Genomic DNA, 22,334 nt, shown 5'->3' on the forward strand with positions numbered 1-22,334 from the left:
ACAGAATGTTTGTGTGTTAGTGCAGGGGAGCAGAATGTGTGTGTGTTAGTGGTGCAGTGAGTGTTAGTGCAGGGGGTGTAGTGTGTTTGTGTGTTAGTGCAGGGGGTGCTGTGTGTGTAGTGTGTTAGTGCAGGGGAGCAGTATGTTTGTGTGTTAGTGCAGTGTGTGTTTGTGTGTTAGTGCAGTGTGTGTTTGTGTGTTAGTGCAGTGTGTGTTAGTGCAGGGGAGCAGAATGTGTGTGTGTTAGTGGTGCAGTGTGTGTTTGTGTGTTAGTGCAGGGGAGCAGAATGTTTGTGTGTTAGTGCAGGGGAGCAGAATGTGTGTGTGTTAGTGGTGCAGTGAGTGTTAGTGCAGTGTGTGTTTGTGTGTTAGTGCAGTGGAGCAGAATGTTTGTGTGTTAGTGATGCAGTGAGTGTTAGTGCAGTGTGTGTTTGTGTGTTAGTGCAGGGGAGCAGAATGTGTGTGTGTTAGTGCAGGGGAGCAGAATGTTTGTGTGTTAGTGCTGGGGAGCAGAATGTGTGTGTGTTAGTGGTGCAGTGAGTGTCAGTGCAGTGTGTGTTTGTGTGTTAGTGCAGGGGAGCAGAATGTTTGTGTGTTAGTGCAGGGGAGCAGAATGTGTGTGTGTTAGTGCAGGGGAGCAGAATGTGTGTGTGTTAGTGGTGCAGTGAGTGTTAGTGCAGTGTGTGTTTGTGTGTTAGTGCAGGGGAGCAGAATGTTTGTGTGTTAGTGCAGGGGAGCAGAATGTGTGTGTGTTAGTGGTGCAGTGAGTGTCAGTGCAGTGTGTGTTTGTGTGTTAGTGCAGGGGAGCAGAATGTTTGTGTGTTAGTGCAGGGGAGCAGAATGTGTGTGTGTTAGTGCAGGGGAGCAGAATGTGTGTGTGTTAGTGGTGCAGTGAGTGTTAGTGCAGGGGAGCAGAATGTGTGTGTGTTAGTGCAGGGGTGCAGTGTGTTTGTATGTGTGTAATGTGTTTGTGTGTGTATATGGCCTTAAATTATTATTATTAAAAAGTAAAAAAAAATAAAAAAAAATCAATTTATTCCCCCTTTTAACTTTGCAGGGGGGGAGGGAGCATTCACATACCTGGTGGTCCAGTGAGGGGGGTCTACGCCACACACACATCCCTGGCGGTCCAGCGGCAGGTAATTCAGTCTGTACCCCGCAGGGTACAGACAAGGTCTCTCTCCCTCTTGAGAGTGCAGTTTTTTCAGAGCGTTGCCGCGGGTTACCATGGCAACGCTCTGAAAATCTCGGAGCTCGCGAGAAGAAAAGAAAGGAAGCTGCTCCCCGTGCGCGGAGGGAGACCGGCTCACTTCCCGATCTCCCCTCCGGCCCATGATGGGATAGAACTCCATCTTGGGGCCGGTGCTGCTGCACATGGGCCGGCAGGGGAGATCTCTTGATCTTTCCTGACGGCCTCGGCCCATGGCCATCGCGGCCCACCGGGCATTTGCCCGGTTTGCCCGATGGCCAGTCCGGGCCTGATTGGTGGCCTTCTTCTATCAAAGAGATTAAGGACTATGTTCAGACATGCTGTACTAAAGGTTTGTACTAAATCGAAGTCTCTCTCCCATAAACCTGCTGGCCTTCTCATGCCCCTTTATATACCCAAAATACCTTGGACATACCTTTTAATTGATTTTATAGTGAATCTTCCTATCTCTAACGGTCATAAAGTCATTCTTATGGTTACCGACAGATTTTCCAAGATGGCCTACTTTATTCCCTTGAAGACACTCCTCTCTGCTGCTCAACTGGCCAATATCTTTGCCAAGGAAGTATTCAGATTGCATGGCATACTGGTTGATAAAGTCTCAGACAGGGGTCCTCAATTCGTTTCCAGGTTCTGGAGGGGTTTCTGTGCTGAGATGGGTGTTACTCTTTCCTTCTCCTCGGCTTATCACTCTCAATATAACGGTGCTGCTGAAAGGGCGACCTGGAACTGTACCCTGGAACTGTACTTACGCTGCTTTACTAATGAACTCCAAGATAATTGGTCTGGTCTTCTTCCTTGGGCTAAGTTTGCTAGAAATTCGGTTTGTCATGCCTCTACTGGCTTAAGTCCTTTTATGGTGGCTTTTGGTGTTCAACCTAGCGTCCTTACTGGTGTATTCTCGGAAAAGGGGATACCTGCTTTGGATGCCCATCTTGCCACCTTGAGGGAGATGTGGGAGGGAGCAGGTCCAATCAGCCTTGTCCTATGCAGCTATGTCCCAGAAGAGATTCGCTGATTGCCATCAGCCTGCGGTGCCTATCTATGTTCTGGGTGATAGGGTTTGGGTTTCTATGAGGAATTTACGTCTGCGTGTTCCTTCGATGAAACTGGCACCTAAGTTTATTGGTCCTTATAATGTTTTGCACAGGATCAACCCTGTTTCGTATTCCTTGTAATTGCCTTCTTCCCTGTGTATTCCTAACACATATCATATGTCCCTTCTGAAACCATTTGCTGCGCAATAGGCTCACTATACCTGTTGTTCGTCCTGACCCTGTCCATGCTGTCTCTGCTTCTGATGTGCATGCTCCTCGATTGGTCCAAGCTTTTCAAGCTCGTTTTCCTTGGAAGCATTCCTGGCGGTCCTCGGAGAAGGGGTTACATCAGGCTTCCTGCCTGCTTACATCTTGCAGGAGCTCCAGGTGCCGCAATCCCTGCCGGCATTCCGTCTGACGCTGCATTCTTGAATGAATTAACTACTAAATTCGGTGTTTGCTGAACCGAGAGCGGAATTCGGTAGACCGAATTCGGCGCATGAAAATGACGTCAGAGGTTAGATTGGCAAGGTCAAGTACCTTCCACGAATAGTGGTCAGTTCCAAGCGGAAATTGACCAATCAGATGTAATTGATGCCTATTTATACCTTTTTCTACGATTCCTTGTTGCCATGTTGTGGTTTCTTGGGAGCCCATTAGCGCGTTCTTCTGTTTAGTTGTTTGGTACCTTGAATGGCTTTTGTCTCTCGTTAATCCTTGACTGGCTTTTGTCTCTCGTCTAATCCCTGACCTCGGCTTGTTTAATCGTTATTCCTTACCTCTGTAATCCTCTGACCTCGGCTTGTATTCTGACTCTCCTTATTTGTATAACCCCTCTATTCTAAGGACTGGTATTACAAATATTCTTGTTTGTGATTCTGTCTGTGTGTTCTGGTTCCCGGATTCCTGACCCACATATTAAATTAAACAGAACATGGTTTTGATATCTTTGGATAATAGATTTGTTGCTTAAAACTGTATTTGTATTGATTAGATTTGTTTCTATAGCACTTCTCAATAGAGCTCAGCCTTTAGTTCTTTATTACAATGTACTAGAATGTGCTAATGCTGCACATGCTGCGGTTTTGTTTTTTTCTTTTCATTTATTGTATACACTTAAGTAGGAAGGCAACTGTATATATTCTCTATTTCAAAACCGATATAATGGTAATCTTTATTATTTTAGTATATAAAAATGATTTTTTTTTTTTCTGCAAATTACTCCAATAATGGAAAAGACGTTAAAGTGGTTTTATTAAAGGCAGTTTAAACATTGAATATTGCAGTTCAACAAAAGTAGTGGAAGGATTTGAAATGGGTATAATAGTTTGGAAAATGTAATGGATTTTAAAAGCCATGCCTTACCTAATATGGTAAGAGAAAGGTAACAGCAATCCTTCAGGCGAGTGCTGATAAGCTGAATTGTTTGGGAAATGTTGGTATACATTTACTTTTCTTTGGTTTAGGTTATGTTTATTAAGTTATATTATTTATGTGTGAATCAGACCACTGGATGGTATCAAAGCCATGAAGAGACTGTGTTGCATGAAGACCAAGGCCTAAGGCAGATGATTAACATGATAGCGTATTAAAGAGCCAAAAAGAGTAATCTTGTGCATAGGAATTGGGATGTATTTATTAGAGTCATATATATAGTGCAAGATTATCTGCAAATGATGAGATGCCTATTCGACTTGCACCAACAAAAATCCCAGGGCACATATCCAGGTCATGTGATAAGCAAATTAAAAGATTTTTTTTTATAAAATGGGAAACAATGGAGATCCCTGATGGATGCCCCTCTCCATAAAAACCAGTGATGAGGAAATTGTTATTTTAGTTGATGGTGAGCCAATAGATATCTGATAAATATAAAGAATGGGATACGGGAAAATAGGTATTTCACAATCCGAAATGTGTGACCAGGAAATTTGATGAAAAAGCTTTTTGAGGATCTAGATTGAGCAAATATAGGAAGATATTGTTACTACCATTGCTGATAGGATTGCCCGAATACCTCTGATAAATCCTAACTGTTGTGTGTGTAAAATGTCTAGTAAAATATTTGTAGTCTGTGGGCAATGATTTTTAGAGAGATGTTTCAGGTTTGATTAAGTAATGTGACTGGGTGGTTAAAGTAAACCCACCTGGACTTTTCTTAGAATTGGCTAAAAATAAGCTAACCTCTGTGTTACCGGAGAATTGAATAGTTGTCTTTGTGTATTAGATAATTTGGAAAGTTTTTTTTTTTAAACAATTGAATACCTCTTTGTAGGTCATCCTGACTCGTCTTATAAAGATCAGAGTAAAATCAATGAAAACGTTTTGTGATGCCGTTGGTAGTAATAGCCGGACGGCCAGAAATATCCACTATTTTTTTAATGGGTGACTTAAATGATTTAGGGGATGTTAGGAAAATAAGCAACTTGCTAGTTCTTTTTCACTAAGAATAAAGATTTTTTTTGAATACTCAATGCTAATTTTTTTGCTTTTTCCAAAAGAATTGCATCCAGAAGCCATTTAGCTTTCCGATCGTATAATTTGGTTTCTGGGGATGTTGATTTGTGAAATGTGCATGTGAAAGCGTGGTGTAATGTTTTTCATATTTAGAGGCCTATTATTTTTTTTGCTTTAGCTACATAACACATTATGACCCCTCATAACTGCCTTAGAAGCTATCCACAGGAGCATGGGATTTTTAGTATGCTTAATGTTATCATCCAAATAGTTCATCCACGCAGTCTTCAACATTGTCTTTAAAGGAGTCTCGGGAGCAAAGATTTGCAGGAAAGTGCCAGTGAGTATTTAAAGCCAAGGGTGGACCCTGCAACAGCTCTAGTTCAATAAGAGCATGTTTCAAAATATCTATATTGTGTACATTAGTAAATCTAAATCTTGCGACTAACCATGTGATTCTAAAGCCTCAAAATGCCAGTCAAATTAACTTGGTTTGGAAGGAAATGCAATTTATATTTAGACAATATTGCACTATTATCTATTATTGTTTTTTCTGTAGGAATAACCATAGAAGTGTACCTATGTAAAGATCTACCGAAATAATACATGTAAGATACTCCACCTTAATTTGTTGTTTATATATTTAATTGTTGGTGAAGGTTAAGGGGACCCCACCAAGGTGTTACAGTTACTTACACAGTAATACAAAGCTTACTATTGGGAACTGTTACTTCATTCATTATATGGAAGGAAATGCGTTGGCATTCTGTCAGTCTGAAAGGAGGAGGGGGCAAAAGAATCATATACACACACACTGCATTCACACAAACACACTTTCTGCATTCATTATATACACACACTGCATTATATACATGCACACTGCATTCATTATATACACAAACACTGCATTCACACAAACACGCACATTCTGTATTCATTATATACAAACACACACTCCCACTGCATTCATTATATTCACACAAACACACGCACACACGCACACACACTGCATTCATTATATACACACACTACACACAAACACACACACACACTGCATTCATTATATACACACACTACACACAAACACACACACGCTGCATTCATTATATACACACTACACACAAACACACACACACACACTGCATTCATTATATACACACTACACACAAACACACACACACACTGCATTCATTATATACACACTACACACAAACACACACACACACTGCATTCATTATATACACACACTGTAAATAAATATTACATTAATGTAATTTTATTGGGATCTAATTTTATTTAGAAATTTACCAGTAGCTGCTGCATTTCCCACCCTAGGCTTATACTCGAGTCAATAAGTTTTCCCAGTTTTTTGTGGTAAAATTAGGTGCCATGGCTTATATTCGGGTCGGTTTATACTCGGGTATATACGATATTTGTAATATTGTTAAGCGAGCAAAGCAGGAAGGGGAATTGGATGTACTTTTCCATCTAGGGACAAATGACTTGGCTTGCAAGGAGGTTTCAGAGGTAAAGGAGGTTTTTCCACACTGTCATTCTCTGAAGTTCTGCCTGTGCATAACACTCAGATGACAGGCGGATGCGTATTAGGGACTTTAACTTGAGGCTTGGTGAATGGTGTCGGGAGCAAGGACTTGGCTTCATTTCTCATGGTTGCTCTGTTTGGAATGGAAATAAACTGTACAAAAAAGATGGTTTGCATCTTTCTCAAAAGGGAACAAATGTTCTCAGTGAACAGTTCAGATGTTTTGCAACGATGTATTTAAACTAGGAGGGGGGGCAAAAGGGCGATAAAACATCAATCCAATTGCCCCCCAAAACAAGGAAAGAAGGTGCCTGTAGCAAGTGTGTTAAAGAATGATAAACTTAGAGTCATGTCTACAAATGCTAGCAGTTTAGGGAATAAGATCCATAAACTTGTGGCAATAATGGCAACTGAGAATGTAGATTTGGTCGCTGTTACTGAGACCTGGTACAATAAGAAAAATGACTGGGACATAGCAATACCTAGGTACTCTTTATATAGAAAAGACAGGGAAGGCACGAAAGGGTGGGGTGGCCCTGTATGTGAAGGATAGCATAAAATGTAGCTTAATAAAAGTAAGTGAGGCGAACCTAGAGTCCTTTTGGGTTACGTTAGTTGGTAATCACACAGTAACTCATGTGGTGTGATTTATAGACCCCCAGGACAAATAGAAGAGTTAGATTATCTACTAGTTGAGAAAATGGCTAAAATGACAATGAAGTTTCTATCATCATGGGTGACTTTAATCTTCCTGATGTGATTTGGAAAACCAAAATAGCTGCTTGTGCCAGGAGCACACATATTCTAAACTCCCTACTGGGATTGTCTCTAAAACAAGTAATTGAGGAGCCAACTCATCAAGAGGCCATAATAGATTGTGTTAACAAATGGAGATTAGGTATAAGATATTACTGTAGGTGAAAGTTTAGGATCCAGTGATCATCAGTCAGTGTGGTTTAATATAAGAACAGTGTCTGAGTCACACCACACAAAAACAAAAGTTTTAGACTTTAGAAAAACAGACTTTTCTAAAATTAGAATATGTGTAAATGAGTCATTATCAGACTGGAGAAATTTAAATGGAGTCCAAGAGAAATGGGATTATTTAAAAGTTGCACTGGTGAAGGCAACAGAAAATTGAATTAGGCTTGTCAGTAAAATAAATAAATTCAAGAAACCACTGTGGTACTCTGCAGATGTGGCCAAAATAGTAAAAAACCAAAAAGTTTGCATTTAGTAATTATAAAAAAGCCCAGAGTGAGGAAGACAGAATGATCTATAAGATTAGGCAGAAAGAGGCTAAGCAAGTTATAAGAGCTTCCAAATCACACACACAAGAGAAAATAGCACAGTCAGTTAAAAAAAAAAAAAAAAGGGGGACAAAACATTTTTTTAGATACATAAATGAGAAAAGGAAAGTAAAACAAGAATTAGTTAGATTAAAAACAAAAGAAGGAAGGTATTTGGAGAGGATAAAGGTCTAGCTGACTGCCTCAATTAATATTTTTGTTCAGTATTTACAGATGAAAATTAAGGAAAGGGGCCTCGGTTAGGAAAAATGACAAATAAGTAATTTGTTACATGTGAGTTTACAGAGGAAGAGGTTCTATTTCAACTGTCAAAAGTAAAGACAAATAAGTCAGTGGGACCTGATGGAATACACCCAAGGTATTAAAAGAGCTTAGTGGTGTACTAGCAAAACCATTAACAGATTTATTTAACCAATCATTGTTAACAGGAGTAGTCCCAGAAGATTGGAAGTTAGCAAATCTTGTGCCCATTCACAAGAAAGGTAGCAGGGAGAAGTCGGGCAACTATAGGCCAGTAAGCCTTACTTCAGTAGTGGGGAAGGTAATGGAAATCATGTTAAAGGATAGGATTGTTGAACATCTAAAATCACATGGATTTCAAGATCAGAGACAACATGGGTTTACTTCAGGGAGATTATGCCAAACTAATCTTATTGATTTTTTTGATTGGGTAACTAAAATTATAGATCAGGGTGGTGCAGTAGACATTGCTTACCTCGATTTCAGTAAGGCTTTTGACACCGTTTCATATAGAAGGCTTATCAATAAACTGCAATCTTTGTAGGAGCACTATAGTGCCAGGAACACAAACTTGTCATTAGGGCCCCCCCACCCTCAGGGCCCCGCTGGGCTGAAGGGGTTAAAACCCCTTAAGCCACTTACCTTTCTCCAGCGCCGGGCTCTCTCTGTGCTGGCTCTCTCTCCACCCCCTGCCGACGTCAGATCCGAATGTGCATGAGCGGCAAAAGCATATGAAAGTATTACTCAATGCTTTTTCCTATGGACGTCTAGTGTCTTCTCACTGTGATTTTCACAGTGAGAATCGCAGAAGCGCCTCTAGCGGCTGTCAGTGAGACAGCCATTAGAGGCTGGATTAACCCTCAGTGAAGCATAGCAGTTTCTCTGAAACTGCTATGTTTTCAGCTGCAGGTTTAAAACTAGAGGGGCCTGGCACCCAGACCACTCCATTGAGCTGAAGTGGTCTGGGTGCCTGTAGTGGTCCTTTAAGTTTGGATTCCAATATTGTTGAATGGGTAAGGCAGTGGCTGAGTGACAGGCAACAGAGGGTTGTAGCCAATGGAATATATTCGAAGCATGGGTTTGTCACCAGAGGGATACCTAAGGGATCTGTACTTGCACCCATTCTCTTTAATATTTTTATTAGTGATATTGCAGAAGGTCTTCATGGTAAGGTATGTCTTTTTGCAGATGATACTAAGATATGTAACAGGGTTGATTTTCCAGGAGGCATAAGCCAAATGGCAAATTATTTAGGTAAACTAGAAAAATGGTCAGAGCTGTGGCAACTGACATTTAATGTGGACAAGTGCTAGATAATGCATCTTGGACGTAAAAACCCAAATGCAGAGTACAAAATATTTGATAGAGTCATAACTTCAACATCCGAGGAAAGGGATTTAGGGGTGATTATTTCTGATGGCAGGCAATGTAATAGAGCAGCAGGAAATGCTAGCAGAATGCTTGCTTGTATAGGGAGAGGTATTAACAGTAGAAAGAGGGAAGTGCTCATGCCATTGTACAGAACACTGGTGAGACCTCACTTGGAGTATTGTAGGCAGTACTGGAGACCGTATCTCCAGAAGGATATTGATACTTTAGAGAGAGTTCAGAGAAAGGCTACTAAACTGGATAAAACTTACAAGGAAAGGTTAAAGGAACTTAACATGTATAGCTTGGAGGAAAGACAAGACGGGGGGATATGATAGAAACATTTAAATACATAAAGGGAATCAACACAGTAAAATAGGAAAGTATATTTAAAAGAAGAAAAACTACCACAACAAGAGGACATAGTCTTAAATTAGAGGGGCAAAGGTTTAAAAATAATATCAGGAAGTATTACTTTACTGAGAGGGTAGTAGATGCATGGAATAGCCTGCCAGCTGAAGTGGTAGAGGTTAACACAGTAAAGGATTCTAAGCATGCGTGGGATAGGCATAAGGCTATCCTAGCTATAAGATAAGGCTAGGGACTAATGAAAGTATTTAGAAAATTGGGCAGACTAGATGGGTCTAATGGTTCTTATCTGCCATCACATTCTATGTTTCTATGTGACGTTGTTATGTTGGCATATTGGAAACTTATAACTTGGTTGAGAAGTCATCAGTCAATTAGGTTTGACTCTCCAGTGATCTGAACTGCTTACACAAAAATCATTAAACAGTCCTCATGTCCAAACAGATGTCAGTGAAAAACTGTATACAAATTGAAATATTACAATATAGTAAAGAAAGTGCAAGGAAACCACTTTAAAGAAATGCTATAGGCACCAATGTTTACATTGCCTGGTTAAGGCTATCTATGGTGTCTGTATTCCAGTGTCTTCATAAACCCCATAGGTAAGAAGTGATACAGTGTTTAACTTAATACGTGCTTGTCATGCATCTTCTCCACTGGCGAGATGTCAGCTCAATGAAGTGATCTGGGTGCCCCTAGTTTTAACCCTGCAGCCATTTCAGAGAAACTGGTCTACTTTAGCCTTAGATTTTTGAATAACCAAAATTGTCATTTTAGTAAATATCCTTGTTTAGGTATAGAATGATGCTTATATTGATATACATGTGTATATATGCATAATAGTCTCAGAAATTGCATAAATTAAGTAAACCAATTGCATTCTTTTTATTAAAAGAACACTCCAGGCACCGCTGCCTCCTCTTTAGACAGCAGCTCCTGCTTGCGCCTATTGCTGCCCTACCTTGTTCCTGCAAGGAGATTATTTTAGCTTCCCTGAGCTAAACTCTGCAGTGCTGAGCAGGCTCATTGACTAGGACATTCAGCTGATCTCTTTTAGAGATATGCTCAGCCCTGCCCATGGGGGCTGGTTCTTGGTCAACTTACATCAGAGTCTAAACCATTTGGATATCAGAATGATCCTACCTAAAAAGGTGGGCTTCCCTTTTTTGGGGAGCTGTGGGGGAACGACAAGGAAAGCAAATGTGCTGTGCTCTACTATTTAGTGCTTCTCTGTGAAGGCATTAATCTTTTACTCTCCAAATCATATACATGTGATTTTACATTCATTTACTTAAAAAAACTCAATGTAGTCCAAAAAGCCTCACTCACTCACCGAGGCAGCCAGAAATTGACATATCACTAAAAACATGACCAAAAAAACATTTGTTACATGTAGTCACTTCACAACATATAGTCAAATGTAAGCATTTTAGATTGTCACTTTACAGGTAGACCCCTGTAGCTCCATCAACGTCATCCATGGTCTGGGGTAGTATTTGAGACTGTGTGCTGACTGAGCTTTTTTTAGATAACTAAACTCTCTTAAGATAAGAGAACAGGTAGAACAATACAAGAGCCAACTTAAAATTAAGTACTTTCAGTTCAGGTGGTTAATGAAGGTGAATCGTACATTTATAATTTATTAAATATGTGCCTTTCTACTAGAGTTGAGCCAAAACATTACTGAGCTCTACTCAAAATGCGAGCGAGTTGTCAACATGCTGGCAGGGTGGTAATTTATCTGCAGAGCAGTACTCTAGTAGTGACAGTTGGAGGGTCCACAATAAGAAGCAGGAGAGTAGACACTACCCTCTCTATCGCCCTTACTCAGTTGCCCTTGTCACTGGTAATCCAAAGTAATCCAAAACTTTTGACACTTTGTTGAAAGTCTTCATTGTGCTTCTGATTTGAGCCATTAGTTTGTCCATAAGGAAAGTATCTTTCATTTTTTAAAATACTATAGAGATGGGAGGGTTACTGATTTAAGCCAAAACTTGGCCAGGGCTCGTTTCATAGGTAATTAATATTATGTATATGTTTTTGCTCTGTTTTCATCCAATCATCCCATGGTATATGGAGAGTAAAAAGACCCATAGGTTTAGATCCACTCTCCTTTAAAATGTTTGAGATTGTAGGTCGCTGACCTTACCCCGAAAATTCTGCACCTGCTCGAATTTCCACCACATGTGAATTTTGGTGCCCTTGTGTATGTATCTCGTCCAACACACATCATCCGGGGATTTTTTTGATGTGATATAGTTTAACCGGGGTGGTGTACTATCAGAACATGTCCCAAGCAAAATAGTGATTATAGCTCTAGTATACCCAAACATTAGCCATGACTTGATGAAGAGTACAGGAAGAATGTTTTATTATGACCCAGTGGCCAGCTTATATACACATTAGTAAAGTAATAGAGGTTCAGGCACTCCTTGGTTCAAGACAGGCACGTTATTATGAACCACAACAGCAGTTGTGGTTCCTAATAAAGTGCCTGTCTTGAGCCAAGGAGTGCCTGGACCTCCATTACTTTACCAATGTTTGGAAATCTGGTGTTTGATTCCGGCTCGGCAAGCACCCTGGCTCAGATTTGTGGGAGTGAGTGCAGTTCCACATATACTATTCAAAGCTTATATACACAGACCCCCAGCAAGGGGTCTCCATTCACTTGTACAGTAAGCCCGCCCAGTGGTAGCGGTCGGTCACTTTTGGGAGTTCCAAACGAACAAACTGTCGAGCAGTTCCGATGGCTCATAGGTAGCAATTGTTCTCCTAGTTTGTGTGAACAATCCTACCGAACAGCGCTATCCTGTCTTGTCGGGAATAGAAGCAAGTGTCGACGTAAGATCACAGAGGTTTGCACGTGGATGTATCAAACTTTGAGCTACATGAGCGACGACCATGTCCCGCTGCCTGGGCTTATGCGACAAGATGGCTGCCATTTTTTATTGGTCAACAGCACATGTTGTTCAGTTATACGAACAGCGACAACACAGAGAGAGCACTTAAGTTTGTCGATAGTTTGTAGTTAATGAGCCAGTGTTCGATAGATTGTAGTTGTCGAACTGGGGAAATGTATGTGTTTTCGGGGAAACTTATAACCCAAACTAGAAGGCAAATGTCTTGAAAACAGGATAAATAGTGAGTTTGTCACGGGTTCCCTCATATGTTTCGTATTGACAAAACAAAAAATGCTGGTTTTAAGTTTGTTCTGCCTCTCAGCTCCTCGAAAGGCACTATTTGTTCTCCTTAATAAAGACGGAAAATCCTTTGTAACCCCATGTGTTCTATGTGTTCTATTTCTCAGAAATGATGTGCCCTCTTAATTTATGTATTCAAGGGTGATTAAAATACCGTATATACTCGAGTATAAGCCGACCCGAATATAAGCCGAGGCCCCTAATTTTACCCCCCAAAACTGGGAAAACTTATTGATTCGAGTATAAGACTAGGGTGGGAAATGCAGCAGCTACTGGTAAATTTCTAAATAAAATGTTAATTGAATATTTATTTACAGTGTGTGTATAATGAATGCAGTGTGTGTGTATGAATGCAGTGTGTGTATGAGTGCAGCATGTGTGTGTATGAGTGCAGCATGTGTGTGTATGAATGCAGTGTGTATGAATGCAGCGTGTGTATGAGTGCAGCGTGTGTATGAGTGCAGCGTGTGTATGAGTGCAGCGTGTGTATGAGTGCAGCGTGTGTATGAGTGCAGCGTGTGTATGAGTGCAGCGTGTGTATGAGTGCAGCGTGTGTATGAGTGCAGCGTGTGTATGAGTGCAGCGTGTGTATGAGTGCAGCGTGTGTATGAGTGCAGCGTGTGTATGAGTGCAGCGTGTGTATGAGTGCAGCGTGTGTATGAGTGCAGCGTGTGTATGAGTGCAGTGTGTGTGTATGAGTGCAGCGTGTGTATGAATGCAGCGTGTATGAGTTCAGCGTGTGTGTGTGTTCAGCGTGTGTGTGTGAGTGCAGCGTGTGTGTGTGAGTGCAGCGTGTGTGTGTGAGTGCAGCGTGTGTGTGTATGAGTGCAGCGTGTGTGTGTATGAGTGCAGCGTGTGTGTGTATGAGTGCAGCGTGTGTGTATGAGTGCAGCGTGTGTGTATGAGTGCAGCGTGTGTGTATGTATGAATGCAGCATGTGTGTATGTATGAATGCAGCGTGTGTGTATGAATGCAGCGTGTGTGTATGAATGCAGCGTGTGTGTGTATGAATGCAGCGTGTGTGTATGAATGCAGCGTGTGTGTGTATGAGTGCAGCGTGTGTGTGTATGAGTGCAGCGTGTGTGTGTATGAGTGCAGTGTGTGTGTGTATGAGTGCAGTGTGTGTATGTGTGCAGTGTGTGTATGAATGCAGTGTGTGTGTGTGTGTGTGCGTGTGTGTGTGTGTGTTGCAGTGGTGGGGGGTGGGCAATTTTATTATTTTTTTATTTATTTATTATTATTCTTTTATAATTATTTTAATATTTTTTTTATTATTATTCATCTTATTTTTTATTTTATTATTATTATTTTTTTTAGTCCCCCCTCCCTGCTTGATATATGGCTGGGAGGGGGGCTCTTACTCCCTGGTGGTCCAGCATTGGTAGTTCAGTGGGGGCTGTGGGGGCTGCAGAGAGCGTTACTTACCTGTCCTGCAGCTCCTGTCAGCTCTCTCCTCCTCCGCCGGTCCGTTCAGCTCTTCTGTCAGCTCACAGTGTAAATCTCGCAAGAGCCGCGGCTCTCGCGAGACTTACACTGGGAGCTGACTGAGGTGCTGAACGGACGGCGCGGAGGAGGAGAGAGCTGACAGGAGCTGCAGGACAGGTAAGTAACGCTCTCTGCAGCCCCCACAGCCCCAGTCTGTATTATGGCAATGCAAATTGCCATAATACAGACTATTGACTCGAGTATAAGCCGAGCTGGGGTTTTTCAGCACAAAAAATGTGCTGAAAAACTCGGCTTATACTCGAGTATATACGGTAAGTATTTTATATGTATATATTCTTGGGTTAAAGGCTCGCCGTGTTTATATACATCTATATCACCCAAAAATACTAATATGTAATCTGAGGTTGTTTGTAAAATATATGCATTTATTCTACTTCAAAAGCTTCAAATAATATACTTAAAAGATGGTATTTCTTAACAAGAAAGGAAAATGCCTAGAGTATGGGGGCTTATGTGTACTGAGACCTGTTGCTCTTACTTATCTCCCCTCTGGTATCTGGTTGCCCATCCCTTTCCTCCCTTACCCCCCACCTTGCCTGCTTATTGTCTCTTCACCATTCTAGTTGTATGACTAGATTTGGGGCACCTTTGTGTACTTAGAGTTATGTTCTAGGATCCCCTTGTTTCAAGGGTCTCCTTTCCTCCTATTTCTTTCTTTTTTTTTTTTTTTTGGTTTTTCTTACAGTGCAGGGAGTTATAACAGTTTACATGTGGTGCCCCAACGGCAGTCCTCACGCTGAATCACTACAGTTTCAACAATGGGGTATTCAGAATAACGTGCACATTTTTTGTTAAGTATATTGAGAGTGCTCATGTTTGATTCATGATATTAGCATGTGGCGTGTAACAGGATTAACTATGTGTTTATGTCATCAGAGCAAGGTGGTTGAGTAGGTGTAATGCTGCTTATTCCATGCATCTAGTGCTACTGTAAGCTGCTAGCATGTTGTGTAGTGTTGGTGATGGGAGCTGGTATGTGGTGTGGCAATACGTTACATAGAGTCCCAGTAGGTAGAAGAATGATCAAGCGTATTTTTAGCATTTTAGTTCCACTGTGTGCAGCTCCATCACCAGACTGCAGCTGCGTCCCCCATCCAGACGTGTCACCCGATCCCTGTGCGCAGCTGGGTGTAGGAACGTTCAGCAGGTCAGCTGTGCAGCCTCTGGTGGACGTGGTGCCTCCTCGGCCCTGGATCAATGCGAGGGCTGGTACCATCAGGCCACGAGCCTTCGGTCGTTCCAGGTCCAAGGTCTTTCCCGGCGAGCGGGTACGTTGGGCCTTGCATGTGTCAGGCGTGTCTCCGTGTGCTTCTTACGGCCCTCCACTTGTGTGGCCGGTACCTGCAGATAAGTCCCCTCATTGCCCTCTGTCCAGGCAGGCATTTCATGCGGGTTACAGAGGACCCCATTTGCAATACCTTGGGTTGTCTTCTTTTGCAAATGGTATGCCATCATGGGGGTAATTCTCATTCCTGGGCTACCAAACGCTCTCAAAGGCAACATAATCAATCTGGCAAATTTCAATGGGGAAAAAAAGTAAAATCAAGCCTTTCATTTGACCCTGTAACTTTCAAAAATACTATAAAACCTGTACATAAGGGGTACTGTTATACTCGGGAGACTTTGCTGAACACAAATATTAGTGTTTCAAAACAGTAAAACGTATCACAACAATATCATCAGTGAAAGTGCCGTTTGTGTGTGAAAAATGCAAAAAACTTCACTAATATTTGTGTTCAGCAAAGTCTCCCGAGTAAAAACAGTACCCCACATGTACAGGTTTTAGGATGTCATGGAAAGTTACAGGGTTAAATACAGTGCTAGCAAATTAAATTATCTTGGACTGGGTTGTCAGGCAGGTCCCTTAAAAAGCAATCAATAAAATTACTTAATTATGTAAAATATTTAACATTTAGATGTAGACTTTAAATATATTTACATATTTATATATTTGAAGTCTATGTGTATATTTATGAAATTATGTTTATGGATATATATATTTCATATTGATTTGATTTATTTATATTTATATATATATATATATATATATATATATAAAACTTCACTCTAAGTGTATTTTGATATAAATGTATATTAATATCAAACTACAGTTAGAATAAAATTACATAATGATATATATAGATATAATAATATGTGTATATATCTCAAATATACATATATTAAAAATTTTTTTTATTTCAACAGAAGCAGGGACACTGCCTGTCGGTATAGGCAGTCCCCCTGCAAGCAGCACTATGGACGCCTATTGCGCCACGTGATCGCTCTTTCAGACATGACAGATATGACAGGGGCTGGGACCTCCATGTTCGCAGAAAATGTTTGGGGATGCTGATTACTCCCCAGCCTTGAACTAGTCCCGTGGAAGCAGCAGAAGATACTGAGTTGATGAGGCCACAGAGGCAAGTTGGACGGTACCTGGATCTCAAGGTCTTGTAAAAATGCTGCTGAATTCCTGCCTGGTTGAAGTACTTGCGTCCATCCTTGAAGATCAGCAATCAGAACAGGTGTCCCCAGACCTGTTTCATGTTCTATTTGCAGAGGAAGTCTGTCATCAGCCTTCAGTCTCTGCATCTCTGCAGCGTAATCAGATAGAGGTCCTGGCCTTCTCTGCTTTTCTTCATGAGGACCTCCTTGGCTTAAAATAACTGGAAACGGATTATGACCTCACGGGGTATCTTGGCATCGGTCCTTCTTGCTCAAAACTCTGTGAGTCCATTCTATATGCCATTGGTGACTAGGCAAGTCTGTTTGAATATTTCAAATAAAGACCGCAAATGGCCATCTTCTTCCTTTTCCGAGATAACCCACAAATGTAGACTGTTGTGGCGGGTCTGTTTTTTAAATCCTCCAGGATCAACTCTGCTGACCTCAGTCTTGAGGTGAGTTTGTTCACATGTGCAGCAACAGCATTGTGAGGGATGGCAGTAGACTTTAGTCGCTGTTCTATGGTTGTCCGTGCTCCCATTGCCTGAATTTCTGCCTTCACCTCAGTGGTGGTTCTATGTATTCCTCCTGCCACGTAGGATCAAACCTCTGCAAGTTTTTTTTTTTTTTTTTTATAAACTTTTATTGTCTGTATAAAAGGAAATCACAGGAAGTCATAGCAAAACATAGCGGGGGTGATGTACATTTTTCACAGACAAACTGTATGCATCATTGAAGGAGACCCACGCAGGGGTCACAGCACAATTTACAGTATTATATAGCAGATGGAAAACATGGTGGTTAATTGCTAGGTAACTACCGCCATAGAGAGTTGTGTTTTGCATGAAAGGGTATGAGTGTGGACCTGGGGGTTTATGGCCTAAGCGGTAAGTAATGCCCGGGCCTCTAGCGTTGGTGTCCTTTTACCCTATTGTGGTAATAAGCATTCAACCCATTGCAGTACGAGCCCTGATCGTTGTAATTTCTAGTGTAGTGAAGGTACTCGAGCAAGGTACTCGGGAAATTGTCCTACTATTGTGATGTCTGGGCGGGTTGCATTTACCCCCCACTCTGAGTTGTAAAAGCTTGGCGTATCAGGAGCCACTGGTATTGCAGTGGGTTTGTTCGTTGCCAGTGGTTTCCTACTGTTTAAATATGGTGTGTTTAAGTTCAAGTTTGTCTATACATGTCGGTTGTGAACCATGTTCCCGGATGGATGGTGGCTGCTTGTTCGGGATTTGGTCAGCAGAGATCAAGCAGATATGACAGTGAGGGTATCTAGCTTTCGGGCTGGCTGCAGGTCTCTCAGATTGAGAGTTGAGTAGTAGTGTGCGAACAGTAGCGGTTTATTGCGTTAAGAAGCTGGTAGTTACCTGTGTTTGTCTGTGAGTTTAGAGTCAGCGAGTCATGTCGCAAAAAGAGAGAGGAAGGGGTAAAGGGGGAGAAGGGGGGGGTGAGGGATGAGGGATGAGAAGCCCGAGAGGAGGTCTAGAGTGGATTGAAGGGAGCATTAGGCAGTTGGCCTATTGGCTATCTTGTGGTCATGTGTGTGGCGGAGGAGGTCTAAGTTGCGGAGTCATGGGGCATCTTTAGAGTGTGATAGGAATCTTGTCCACGGCTCCCACACCTCTTCGAAGAGGGATAATTTGTGGGTAATAGAGGCCTGTATGTTTTCCATTATTCTAAGCACATCTACTCTGTGAATCCATTCTCTGATCGTCGAAGTGTTAGGGTTTTTCCATTTTACTGGAATGAGGATGTTGGCTGCTGTGAGGAGATGGGATATAAGTCTCTTCTGTGTGTTGGTGAGGGTGTAGGGTAGCAGCAGGAAGAGCAGAGTATGTGGGGTGTGGGGAAGTTTTATTCCTGTTATTGTCGTAATCATTATCCCTATGTTTGTCCAGTACCTTTGGGTTTGAGAGCAACGCCACCAGATGTGGGCCAAAGACGCACCTGGTTGGGCACATTTCCTGCAAGCATCTGGAGTGTTGGGAAAAAGTGCGTGCAGTTTAGCTGGTGAGTAGTGCCACCTGGAGATTCTCTTATATCCGGTTTCCTGAATTGCAGTGCATATAGATGTTTTATGTATTTGGTTGAATATAGATACCCATTGCACTGTCGTGAGTTGTGTGTTAAGGTCTTCGGTCCATGAAACGGTAAACTTGGGCGGGTGGGCAGCGTAATCCTTCTGGATAGTTTTAATGTTCTGGGTTTTACAGTGTGTTTCGAAATCAGAGATGGGTCTGGTCCCCCCCGAGGAGTCGTGCGTCCGTCTCTAGGAAGTGTCGTAGTTGTGCGTAGTGAAATGTTTGCATTGTCGAAGGGTCAGTTGAGCATATGAGGTCCGATAGCAGGCGAAGTGAGTTGCTATCTAGAATAGATCCTAAGGTAAGGTACGTCTGGTCATAGGTAGCTCAGAAGCCTCGGTAGTGTACGGGAGTCAGTCCCGGTTGGAAGTGCGGGTTGTGAGTGATTGGGTACAGTGGGGATGGGTGTGGAGAAATGTCGGGATTTTCACGTAGTCTGTCCCATATCTTAAGTGTGGGTGGTATCGTGGGGTGCGTATCGCAATCAAGGAGTAGCAGCTTAGGGTGGGCTCTTTGCCAAGGGATCGTATAGATGGGGAGTTTAAACATAGTAGCTTCTATTTTCATCCATTGGAGGTTTGGCGAGTGTTGGGACCATTCGTAGATTCTCGTTAGCATCGTAGCTTTATAGTATTTTTTCATGTGGGGCAGCCCTAGGCCCCCGCAGGACTTGTGTCTAGTAAGCACTTCGTATGAGAGCCTGGGTTGCTTATGCGCCCAGATGAATGAGGTAAAGAGATTTCTCAACTTGGCAAAGAAGGCTTTGGGAATAGCTATAGGTAGGGTTTGGAAGAGGTACAGTATTTTCGGTAGTGTGTTCATTTTGAGGATGTTTATTTTGCAGAGCCAGGAAAAGTGTGGTTTTTGCCATGCATGAAGGTCCCTGGATATGGTTTGACATAATGGCTCAAAGTTTAGATTGTAGATGGACGTTAAGTTGGCTGATAGATGGACACCAAGATATGTAATAGATTTATCTGCCCAAGTGAAGGGGAATTTAGACTTGAGGAGTTTACGCGTCTGGAGGGTCATTGTCAACGGTAATATTTCGCTTTTAGAGAAGTTAACCTGAAAATTTGAGAGTGTATTGTATGTGGAAAGTTCCTCCATCAGGGGAGGTATCGATGATTCAGGCGCTTGGATGGTAAAGAGAAGGTCATCGGCGAAGTCAGAGACTTTGTACTCCTCTTGTTGGATAGATATGCCCCGTATGTTTGGGTTGTCTCTAATCCCATTCAGAAAAGGCTCTAGGATAAGGATAAAGTGGAACGGGGACAGCGGGCAACCGTGTCTCGTCCCGTTCCATATGTGGACTGGGACAGAGAGTTGACCATTCATTCGGAGTCGAGCAGTGGGAGTTGAGTATATAGCTTGTATCCAACGCATCCAACAAGGACCTAGTCCCAGTGCTCTTAGTGTGGATAGTAGTAGAGTCCAATCAGCGTGATCGAACGCCTTTTCAGCGTCAATGGAGAGTATGAGGCTATTGATCAGTCTACGTTTTGCAATGTGAATTAGATTTAGGAGTTTTGTGGTATTATGTTTGGCTTCCCTATTCGGGACAAATCAAGCTTGGTCAGGGTGTATTAGAGTTTGCAAGATGGGTTGGAGGCAGTTAGCTAGGATCTTCGTAAATAGTTTGAGATCAAGGTTGATCAAGGATATTGGGCGGTAACTGCCACAGTTGGTCAAGTCTTTCCCCGGTTTGGGGATAATGGTTAATTGGGCTTCTAGGGATTCTGTGGGGAGAGATGCAGATTGCGTAAGGGAGTTAAAGGCCAGCAGGAACGGTTCTGTCAGTGCCGACATGAATGTTTTGTAATATTTGGCTGTGAATCCGTCCGGGTCTGGGCTTTTAAACCTCTGCAAGTTTGTGTCAGCTTGCGGGGATTCTGGCCTAGAGGGGCCACTAAACCCCGGTGGTGTGTGCGGAACACACAGACTCCCTCATCTGCCATCTTGGACCTTTTTCTGGGACACGAGGGAAACCGCAAAGAGAACAGCCGCCATCGATCCCAGGTCCTGATGTTTCTTTTGTGGTTTCCTCTGGGTGCGTTATTCATTGCCGAGGTAATTAGGTGAAAATTAGCAGTTCTGCCTACTTATGTAAACTTTTATTTGCTAATGTTGCTGGAATGGAGCCTCACTCGGATGAATCCAGCTCGCTCCCTTGTCATGACATGCTTCTCATCCTCACTTACTCCTATTAATACTTTGGGAATGACTACCAGCCTGTAGAGAAGTGTCTCTGCTAGGAGCCCCTTGTCACTCATTTAATGTATGCAAATGTAGTCAAAATGTCTGCTATCCTCACCTTCCAACTATTAAAGGACTTTCAATAGAAAACAGATTTCTTACAGTCAGGGAAGGGGAAGGTTCAACATCTCTACAACCAAATCATTTCATTAAGCTTAAGATTGTGTTGTGTGGTGTGTCCCTTTAAGAGCAATGGTGACAAAGTTTGGAATATGATATTAAACAGCATATATTTTGGTCACACCTATTTTACACATATAGGAAAATAAACCATGTTTATTTGTTTTCACTAAAATGTATGTGATTTTCTGTTTTTTTCTTAACAAAATATTCACAGATGTATTGTGCAGAGTTTGACTCTATTTTTGTGTGACTATACTCCAAATCTAGGTTAGGTTCCTGTCAGGTAGTGCATTTAATCTGTTATATAACATTGTGCGCGTAGAATCAAGTCATTTATCTTTTTCTGACTTTTTAGTTCACTAGCCCCTATCATAAATTTTGAATAGGACACATCCCTGGGTAAATGACAGGAAAGGCTTTGATCAAGCACTGGCTGATACAGTGAGACATATTGATTAATCTATTTTAAGCACTATGTGCTTCTCTGGCCAGGAGGGCACTCTTTCTTATTTTATATATGAAAACTCAAGAATATATTCTGCTTGTGCTTAAGATCATCATGTATTTCTAGTAAGCTTTAAAAATGAACTTTTTGTGTTTTGTTGGCTGCATTTTGAACATTACCTAATGAGTTGGGATATTGTACTCCTATATATAATTAGTTTTACTCAACTGAGAAGACCAATTTGTTTTTTTTTCACCTGGTCTTTCTTTTATTCTCTGTTCTTAACAAAGGTTTGCTGCAGTTCTTTCAGTTAGGCCAATCTCCTATGAAACGTTAAAGTTTAAGCATCACTGCTTCTACTAGCATTTAACGTAGATTGTATTTCAGGGACAGTTGAATGGTTACTCCAACCACCATGACCAATTCAGTGATCATGGTGGTTGGAGTCAATATGTGCAGTGTTTCAGCTTTAAGATATTACTGTAATTTGTAATTTTTTTTTTACAAAAAATGCATTTTCAATTGAATTTGGGGAAACCATTTGAAGCATTGATTGTGTTGAGCTATTTCAATTGCTTTTGTTTAATTTGTTTATTGCAAACGATAAACACGATTTTCAATGGTGGATGAATGATTTTAATAACTATAAGTGTAGTAATGGGAAATGGGGCATGTAGTGTTAGCTTCTGACATGGTTAGCCCCTTAGTGACCATGGACGTATCCGGGAACGTCCGACA

At 41.7% G+C, this 22,334-nt stretch overlaps 2 protein-coding genes across 3 annotated transcripts in view; both read left to right on the plus strand.

Annotated features, from left to right (window-relative positions):
* The window catches only part of LDLRAD4 (low density lipoprotein receptor class A domain containing 4), a 585,185-nt gene that overhangs the window by 196,537 nt on the left and 366,314 nt on the right, over positions 1-22,334 (plus strand). The gene's annotated exons all lie outside the window — the stretch shown is intronic.
* RNMT (RNA guanine-7 methyltransferase) overlaps positions 1-22,334 on the plus strand; it is a 542,662-nt gene that overhangs the window by 25,580 nt on the left and 494,748 nt on the right. The window lies entirely within an intron of this gene.

The sequence above is a fragment of the Pelobates fuscus genome, chromosome 4, assembly GCF_036172605.1.
Source record: "Pelobates fuscus isolate aPelFus1 chromosome 4, aPelFus1.pri, whole genome shotgun sequence".
Lineage (NCBI taxonomy): Eukaryota > Metazoa > Chordata > Amphibia > Anura > Pelobatidae > Pelobates > Pelobates fuscus.